The following is a 10797-nucleotide window of genomic DNA, read 5'->3' as shown; positions in this document are numbered from 1 at the left end:
AGGTGTTTTGTTCAAACAACGAGATCAAAACAATCGATTGCTCAGTCGACGTATATTCATAGTCCTAATCGATTTGGCAATGAGCTGAATTCTTTCTGTAACTCAAACATTTAGCTTCAATGGATTCGTCAACCGATTGTGCTAGTCACAGTGACTCAGAAATTTACTTCAATCGATTTGCCAATCGATTGTGCTGGTCACAGTGACTTAGACATTTACTTCAATCGATTTGCCAATCGATTGTGCTTGTTACAGAACCTCAGCCATTTTGTCAAAATCAATGTGCCAATCGATTTATTCAAAGTGTTTCTGATAAATGATTAACTTCAATCGATTACCTAATCGATTGTCACAAAACTTGTAGTTTAAGAAATCTAATTCAATTGATGTCCCAATTGATATGATTGATCACATAACTTATTCCTGATGAAAAACTTTGTCACAATCGATTTTCCAATCGATTGATTCAGTAATTGGTTGGTTCTGTGATTCACAAAATCGATTACTCAATTGATGTCCCAATCGATTGTCCAATAGATTGGATTATGCCCAGAACTCAGGTTTCACTAAAAACCTTTAAGTAATCGATTTCCCAATCGATTTACGTAGTAAAAACTCTTGTTCTGAGTCAGACAATCGATTGCCCAATTGATTCATCAATTGACTTATTAGTTGATTGATTTACTTTCTTTGGCAAATACTTAGGTATGAAATCATAGTGATTAGTCTACTAAAACAACTACTATGACAACTAATCACACTATATATATTTGCATCTTTCTCAAGCACATCCTCCAATTTTGGTTGATTCCTTGAGTTCCAAGCTTTTGTTCCAAGTGTATAGTGTCTGCTTGTTTGCCTGAAATGTTTCTAAATTCAAATCATTAGATCAATCAAATACTTCATATGTATTGTATGTTTGGGAATTAAATCAAAAACATGATCAGGGAAGCTCATGACTTACAAAAAGAACTTGCACTGCTAGAAAACTTTAAAGACTTGAACCTAAATATGACAATCCTTCAAGGGGAATTCTTTTAAATAAACTAGAAATAACTAGTAGCCTTAGAGACCAAATTAGGCAATCTCAAGGGATGGATGAAGAGTTGCAACTTAGAAAGGACCAAGAAAGATTTACTAGGACACGAGATGGAACAATCCTATTTCAGGGCAAAATTTGGGTACCTAAGGGTTCAGAATTAAAGAGACTGATACTAGAGGAAGCTCACAAAAGTAACCTAACTATCCATCCTGGATCTACCAAGATGTACCAAGACCTTAAGAAAAATTATTGGTGGCCAGGTATGAAGGTTGATGTGGCTACTTTTGTGGGTCAATGCCTAACTTGCCAAAAGGTGAAAATAGAACATCAGAGACCAGCAGGATTGCTACAGCCTCTGGAAATACCTGAATGGAAATGGGATTCAATTTCTATGGATTTTGTTGTAGGTTTGCCACATACCCACACTGGGTATGATTCCATTTGGGTGATTGTGGACAGATTAACTAAGTCAGCCCATTTCTTACCAGTAAAGTCAAACTACAACACCCTCAAACTAGCCAAGTTATTCAGTAAGGAAATAGTGAGGTTACATGGGGTGCCTTTTAGTATCATATCAGATAGGGACCCTAAGTTTACCTCCATGTTTTGGAAGGCATTTCAAAAGTCTCTAGGAACTAGACTACACCTTAGTACTTCCTACCATCCCCAGACTGATGGTCAAACCGAAAGAACCATTCAGACTCTAGAGGATGTGCTGAGAGCTTGCATTTTAGAGGAATGAGGAAACTGGGATACACATTTGCCTCTGGTAGAGTTTTCCTACAACAACAGTTACCATGCCAGCATTGGCATGGCACCTTATGAGGCTTTGTATGGAAGAAAATGTAGGACACCGTTATGTTGGTCAGAAGTAGGCGACAAGGGGATCTTAGGTCCTGAAGTTATCCAAGAAACCACTGAAAAGATTAAGGTAATTAAGGATAAATTAAAGATAGCCCAAAGCAGGCAAAAGAGTTATGCTGATATCAGGAGAAGACCTTTAGAGTTTGAGGAAGGAGATCATGTTTTTTTGAGAGTTACCCCCACCATTGGCATTGGAAGAGTGCTAAAGGTCAAGAAGCTAAACCCTCGTTTTGTTGGACCCTTTCAAATATTGTAGAGGATTGGTCCCACTACATACAGAATAGCCTTGCCACCCAAACTATCCAATCTACACAATGTTTTTCACGTCTCCCAGTTAAAGAAATACATTCCTAATCCTCACCAAATTTTGAGTCATGAGTCTGTCCAACTCAAGTCAAACCTTACTTATGACCCAATGCCAGTCCAAATTATAGATAGAAGTGTAAAAGCATTGAGAAACAAATAAATTCCACTAGTGAAGGTTGTTTGGGAAGGATCTTCCGTAGAAGAAGCAACATGGGAAGTAGAGGCAGACATGCAAAAGGAGTATGCTTACCTCTTTCAAAAGGTAATCCTCTAAATTTTGAAGGCAAAATTTTTTTTTTAAGTGGTGGAGGATGTAACAACCTATCTATTTTGTTTTGTCAAGTATAAAAGTTAATGTTTAAAATTGTTAATTTAAAAAATAAAATAATTAGTTTATTTGTTTAAAAAAAAAAAAGGTACTATTGTAATATTTGGACAAATGAAGGGCAATGGCATAATTTCCCCTTTATATTTTAAGTATCGTTGTTTTTTTCTTACTCTTCCATTCTTCTGTTCCTTCTTCCGTTTCTCCCGTTACTGTGAACCACCTCCCTCATCCTCCCAAATCTTCAACCTCCCATTTCCTTTCATTTTTTTCAAATCAGTAAACCCAAAAGCTTGATAAAGGTTTTCAAACCCATTTTTAAACTTTGCATGTCTCAGTTTGTAACTAATCAGCTTCAACAGCGAAGGATGATAACCCAAAATTGAAGAACTTGGGTCAAGGTGACAATTCAAGCAAAAGGGGAGCTCAACAACCAAGTTAATCAGAACATCATCTTCTTCCTAATCACAACCAGTGAGTTCTTTTTATTAAAGATTTTTATTTTTATCTTTTTATTTTGTTAAGAATAGGAATTTAACTTTCTGAAGTTGAAAATAAATAAATAAATAAATAAATAAAATAAAAAAAATGGAAGAAAACAACTCACATATTAACCTATAGGGATTTTCATTGAAAATAAATCAGACGTGCGTATTGTTGTTTATGGGTATGTTGTTTGTGAATGAATTATATATATTAGAAAGAAAAAAAAATTTAATTACTCGTGCCTGATTAGATTTAAGGTGATTATGCTTGTCGAGCACGATTTATGCTCGTTACTGCTGTTGTCTCTAATGTGTTTGTGAAATTGTGTTATGTTACGTTAATTTCTTTTAGTATGAGGATTTTATGGGTTGAAATTTTTGAATAAATTATTTTACGTTATTACAGGTTAGGAGAATTAGAGTATGATGAAATAGAATTTTTGCATATAGGTGTTTTTAAAATTTCATACAAATGATTTTTCATGACTTTTATGTTGATTATTAAATTCATGACTTTTATATGTTTATTATTTTTCCATGACTTTATGTTGTTACTATTTTCATGACTCGGATGTTGTTTATATTTTTGACTAGGATTTCCGTTTTGAATTAAGGACTTAGGATTAAATTATTATGAGTTTAGTATGTCGCCTAAAGTTATATATAATTGTTATGGATGAATGATGCGTTTTATATATGACATAATAAGGACATTTTATACAAAACATTTCAAGTTTTGTACAATATCATTAATCAGATCATGCATGGCCTTATTCATGGTGGGATATTTAGGTTATTTCAGGCATGGGATAACAGGTAAAGGAGAACAATCTGGACCCTGATTGGGGTTTGGTCAGACCACATTTACCAATCAGGACTCAATATCTTGGTGACTCACACTAAGATATTGGGCGACTTTTCCTTATTCCAATGGAAAAGATTTGAGGTCATGCATATGTTGTTCAGAATAATATATATATATATATAAATAGACATGTATAATAATAATAATCATAATGATTGTTTTTTTTTCTTCTTGAGATGTATAACTACTTTTGTATGTTTTATACACTTTTATGAAAGAAACTATTTGAGATTGTTTTCCTCTTATTTATAGAGCTCACTGAGATATTTTATCTCATCCCAATTATTATTATTATTTTTAGCAGCTGGAGGAACATGAGGCATAAATATTAGCATCAGAAGATCAGTTCCAAACTCCTGGACTTAGAATTTGATCTTTTGTTTTATGATGTAATCAGACAATCGCAATTTGTTTTTAAGATGTAACATTTTATGAATCTACTAAACATGTTGTAAACTATATTTCTGAATGTAGTTTTCAGTTATGATGGTGATTCTAATTTATTATTCATTGTTAATTACCTCTATTTTATTAAGGTGTAAGGGTCCAATTATCATATTCTAAACAAATGATAATGGGTCTTACACTTTTCATTTTGAATCTTTTTGCAACAATGGTGGAATGCCTCAAAAACTTCATCTTTATGTTTTAAAAATAAAACCCATGTAAAATGAGAGAAATCATCAAAAATTACAAAATTATATCTTTTTCCACTAAGACTTGGAGTTTTGATAGGACCAAAGAGGTCATTGTGAATAAGTTCAAGAGGATGATTTGTTTAAACAATATTTTTTGAGTGAAAACTACTTTTTACTTTGACACAAGCTTCACATACTTTGTTTTTCTCAAAATTAATTTTTGGAAGACCTTTCACTAATGCTAATTTAACTAATTTAGAAATAGTATTTAAGCTTGTGTGACCAACTCGTTTGTGCCAAATCCATTTATCTTTCTCAATGGATACAAAACAAAATTCAGTAGGTAAATCATCCAGATATAGTTCATATAAATTATTTTTTATAAAACCGGAAAAGAAAACTCTACCGGAGGATGAATGTTTAACCTCGCATAGAGTAGGCTTAAAAAAACTTCAAATCCACTATCACATAATTGACTAATATTTAGCAAATTATGTTTTAAATCATCCACATACTGAACATTTTCAATTTTAGCAGAATCATTTTTACCAATAATACATGTACCTTTTATTTGAACTGTATCATTGTTACCAAACGTGACTAATCCTCCATCCTTTATCTCCAAGGAAATAAAGCAATGCTTATCCCCTGTCATATGGCTTGAGCAACCATTGTCCAAGTACCAAGGCTTTCTTTTGTTGATCAAAGGATGAACCTGTGTTAGAGATTAAAAGTAACCTAGGTACCCATATATCATTGGGTCCTTGTTGATTAGTTTTTCCTCTTGTGAAGATTTTCCTTTTGTGATAACAAACAGAATCATGGTGCCCATGTTTACCACATAATGAAATTACTTTCTTTATGTTGTTAGCTTTCTTCTTATCATGACAATTTTTGAAAATATGTCCATGTTTTTTGCAAAAAGTACATTTTGGCATATCCTCTTGTTTTTTAGGTAGGAAAAAATTTTCATATAATTTTTGTTTTTGAGAACTTTTAAATCCAATACTAGCTTTGTCATAATCTTTTGAAATGTTTCAGTAGATTTAGCAAAGTTGGTAATGTCATTTTTTAGTTCTTCAACCTCTATTTTCAAGATTTCCTTTTCTGTGTCCTCTTCTGGAGGATGACTTTTGACTTTCTTTTTATTTAAAAAAGTTTGTTGCTCAAATAATTTCTCATGAGATAACTGCAAATCTAGAATGATTTTTTCATACTTCTCATTCTTAGATTGAAGTTCCTCATTGAGTTTCTTTATTTCATAAAGTTTATTTTTGAGAAAACCATATTTATGAGATAAGGTGATTGAGTCATTTAAAAGATTGTCAAATTCAATTTCTAACTTTTCACACGTAGGACATAGTTCTAAGATGATTACCTTTTCAGTATCTGATTTTTCCATGAGACAAAGGTTGACCTATTCTTCCTTCTATTTCTCAGAGGATGACTCATCACTATCATCCCAAGTAATCATCATAGATTTATTTTTGTATGAAATCTTTTTGAGTTTCTTTTGTTTAGAGGACTCGGTTTTGTAGTGTCCCATATTGTTGCATCCAAAACAAGTTATCTGACTTTTGTCAGTTTTTTCTTTTTGAGGAGATCTTTTATCCTATCCTCTTCTATTTATCATCCTTTGAATTCTTCTGGAAATCAGAGCGAGTTCATCCTCATCCTCAGATAGAGGATACTCTAAGCTTTCCTTTTTTATGTCATCTTCAGTCTTCTTGGAGGATGAACTTTCTATTTGGTTGGATTTTAGAGCTATCATTTTTTCCTTTTTGTTTGGTTTGTCTGCCAGCAACAATGGTTCATGAGCTCTTAGAGTTCCAATCAGATCTTCTAATTTCATGTTAGCCAAGTCTCTTGCTTATGTGATGGCAGTCACCATTGGTCTCTATTCTTTTGGTAAAATCCTTAGAATTTTTGTTATCCTCTCTTGAACAGAGTATACCTTTCCATGAGATCTCAAGTTGTTTAGTATGATTGTTAACCTTGAGAACATTTCATCAATTTTTTCCTCCTCTTTCATTTTGAATAGTTCGAAATCTCTTACTCCTATGTCAATCCTCACTTCTTTTACGTGGCTTGATCCTTCATTATGGATCTTTAGAGTGTCCCATAATTCCTTAGCGTTTTTGCATTCTTCAACTCTATCATATTCTTCCATGCTCAAAGCACACGTTAGAAATAAATGAGTCTTAGAGTTTAGGAGTACCTTAGCATTTTCATCAGCCGTCCACTATGCTTGAGGTTTCTCGTTGGAGGTTGCATTTGTGTTGTTGGTTCTGACGACGTGATCCCCGTTTTCAACCACAGACCACGTCTTGTGATATGAGAAATAGTCTCATCTTACTTTTCCAATAGTAGTAATCTGTGCCATCAAAATAGGGAGGTCTGTTGAATGATCCTCCTTTAGGAATATACTTAGCTTTTGACATTTTTCCTTTTGATCTTTTTCTCTTACACGGTTAGATGTAATTTTCTAGAGAACCTTGCTCTGATGCCAATTGATGTAGCTAAATATCACTAGAAGGGGGTTGAATAAGGATTTTGCTGTTTAAAAATATTTTTCACGTGTTTTTAAAAGCTATCCTCTTTGAGAGGATGCGAACCTGAGGATGGTTATTTAAACCTTTAAATTTGTGTTGAGTAAAAGAAAGAGAAAATGTAAAGAATGACACACACAACTTTTATACTGGTTCACTCAATGAATGCGACGTCCAGTCCTCACACACTTGTGAGATTTCACTAATGATCAAACTGATCAACCTCTAACAGAGGTTACTTACACTTTGTGTGTTCTTTAGCCTCACCAAGCTTACAATCTTGTTTCTTACAAGTTCCAAACTATTTCCAAGTGTAACTCACGTGGAAATTAAAACGAGATATGAATATGATTGTTTCTCTTTTCTTAAGTACTTTCTAAAAAGATATTTCAAAGATCTAGTGTAGGATTATAGAAAGTTTGAAGAGATGGTGGATATTTCTCTTAATAGCTTTAAAATACTTGATCGTTTTATGCAATGTTGTTGTGTATTTGATAATGAAGAGCTCCATGCCTTTTATAGAGACCTTGAGATGATATTTTCAAGTGGCAAAAGTTTTATGACCGTTGGGGACTTCAATCAAAAAGTCAGAGTTCTTTTCTTATAATTACGAGATTTTGTCTCAACAGGGTATTCCTCTTTTGGAGACCTATTTTTAAGTTTTTGAACATAAGAATCAACAAAGTTAGAAAAATAGTTATATTCAATTTTTTGCTCTTTGTTTCTCAAATTTTGTTCCACTTCACCTTTCTTTTATGTAATTTTCATTTTCTCTCTCAAGGCTAACTTATTTTTTTCCTCTTTCTTTTTCTTTTCTTTGATTTTCTCTTTTCCTCTCAAAACTAGTTTCTCTACTTTGCTTGCCTCTTTTGTATATCCATTTTCATAAAGATATTTCACATACTTCGGATCCAATACAAAATCTCGAATATATTCTTCATATGATATACTTTCCTTTTTTTCTTGTTCCTCCTTTTTATATTCTTTGTGTATTTCCTCTTTTGCATACCTCATACCATCCCTCTCAAAATCTCTTTGCCTATTTGCTTTTTCTCTATCTCTCTTTTCATATCTCATCTCATCCTTACCATAATCTCTATATCTTCTTTGTTTTTCTCTATCTCTCCTCTCATACCTCACCACTCATTAAGTGTTTACACTCAAGAAATGTATCACCCGTGTATATCACTCAATGATTGCTTTTTTTCCTTTTTCCACTCAAACTCATCTTTCAAGTTCTTAAAAAGAGCCCAAATAAGAATCCAAATCAAAGAACCAAAACACAATGTAACAAGTCCACAAAAGCTATCAACACAAGAGTTTTAAGAAGGAAAACTCTAAGACAAAACTAAGAGAATTTAAAATGACAAACAAGGAGAAAAAAAAACTAGGTAAATGAAGACACACTCAAGTAGATTATAAAAGAAACAAGAAAGATTAGAAATAAATGACTAAGTGATCTAAATATGTGGGAGGTAAGATACTAAAATCAAACTTGCAATGCCAAAAAGAGGTAAGAAGAATGCAATAGTTGTTGTTGATGTTTCATTCAGAATAACTCTGGATTTTGTTTTGCAAAAAGCCTATTTTCAAAAGTGTTTTTGTGCATAATCACTTTTTCGTAGCACTTGTATTTTTAGATTTTTCTCTGCATATTTGAATTTATATAATTTTTCTTATCAATATAGGCTTTTGAATTTCTAGAATCGGGCTTGTATGAAAGAAATAACATCAAAAACAAATTTGCAAGTGAAATTTTGGATCAAACAATTGCAATGAAGAAGATTAATGCAGATTTATTTATTTATTTATTTGCGATTTTTTTCCAGCAACTTCAGATTTCGAATTTCACGCAAGATGAAGCAAAAAATTATCAAACTAAACCATCACACACATAGTATAACACTTATAATCAACTAACAACTCAAGATTACACAAAAACAGAGATCAAATTTCAAAAAAAATTGACCTAAAATTTCAAATTTTCCAAGAACATCAAAAACTTAAAAACAAAAATTAAGAACAAATATTACCATTTGGTGACAAGCTCTGAATAACAAATGATGTGGATTTGAGTGTTTCCATATGATTTGAAGGATCTAACCAAATGATATTTTCAAACAAAGTACCAAATAAAATGGAGAACATAAAGAAGAAAATATGGAGAAGGAATGAAATGGTAGAAATCACCACACTCCACAACAAAGAATGATAAGATCAAGGTAGAATCACCACAAGAGTATGAGACTCTTGATAAGATCCAAATTTGGTTCAAAGAAGAACCCTAGAGAGCATTTCTCTAATCTCACACTAAGTGTTTTCTTCTTTCCAAAATAGTCCCCCTATGTGTTACAATAAAAAGGCATATGTAGCCTAACACAAAATAACATGGTACCTAGGCTACACACAACTAATGACATTGTGCCTAAGCTACCAAATATTTAGGCACACACAAGTCAATATAACTCCTAATTATAAGGTATGATTATTACATCCCAAAATTAAAATTAAGTCTTAATATATTTATATGACCAAAAGATTAATATAATATGGATCAATCTTTTCATAGGACTTAAGACTAAGAAAATTAACAACTTGTTTCTCTAATTGTTCTTTTAACTTCCTAGCCTTCCCTCTAGTTAATGGTCCTTCCGCTCCTAATTCTTGAAGCTCATTAGCCTTCATGTAGGGTTGGTCCACATCATTCCCTCCCTCTTGAAGAGAATTTGTCATCAAATTTAGCTCCTCATCATTTGTTTCACCTACATCACAAGGAGACAAGTCATTAACATTAAATGTAGCACTAACTTGATATTCACCAGGAATGTCTATCTTGTATGCATTATCATGTATCCGCTCCAACACCTTGAAGGGGCCATCACCCCTTGGTTGAAGCTTGGATTTCCTTAAGGACGGAAACCTCTCCTTCCTTAAGTGAACCCAAACCCAATCACCGGGTTCAAAGATCATTCTCCTTCGAGTCTTGTTGACATTCTTTGCATAGTGTTTCATTTTCGTCTCAATATTGGTCTTTGCATAGTGTTCCATTTCCGTCTCAATATAGGTCCTTCTCAGATACATGGACACATATTAAGAAGAGGGTACTTTTCGAATTTGCATGTAGCATGTGCACTTGTTGATATGTATGCAAAGTGTGGATTGGTAGTTCTAGCAAGATACTTTTTGATATGATTCCTAAAAAGGATCTGATTTCATGGACTGTTATGATAGCTAGACATGGAATGCATGGATTTGGAAATGAGGCAATTTCAACTTTTAATAAGATGAGAATTGCAGGTATTGAGCCTGGCGAGTCCTCCTTCGCTGCCATACTTAATGCTTGCAGTCATTCTGGATTACTGAATGAAGGGTGGAGATTCTTTAACTCAATGAGAAATGAATGCGGCATCGAACCAAAGTTGGAACACTATGCTTGCATGGTGGATCTTCTTGGCCGTGCTGGAAATCTATCGAAGGCATACAAGTTCATTAAATCGATGCTGATCAAACCAGATGCTACAATTTGGGGTGCATTACTTTCTGGGTATAGGATCCATCATGATGTGAAGCTAGCAGAAAAAGTGGCAGAACATGTTTTTGAAAAAGTGGCCAGCCAGACAACACAAGATATTATGTTGCTCGAGCTAATGTATATGCAGAGGCAGAAAAGTGGGAAGAAGCGAAAAAGTTGCAAGAAAGGATGCAAAGAAGAGGATTCAAACA

Source organism: Cicer arietinum, chromosome 6 (assembly GCF_000331145.2).
Source record: "Cicer arietinum cultivar CDC Frontier isolate Library 1 chromosome 6, Cicar.CDCFrontier_v2.0, whole genome shotgun sequence".
Lineage (NCBI taxonomy): Eukaryota > Viridiplantae > Streptophyta > Magnoliopsida > Fabales > Fabaceae > Cicer > Cicer arietinum.
The sequence above is the reverse complement of the archived record's forward strand: the minus strand, read 5'-3'. Positions refer to the sequence as shown.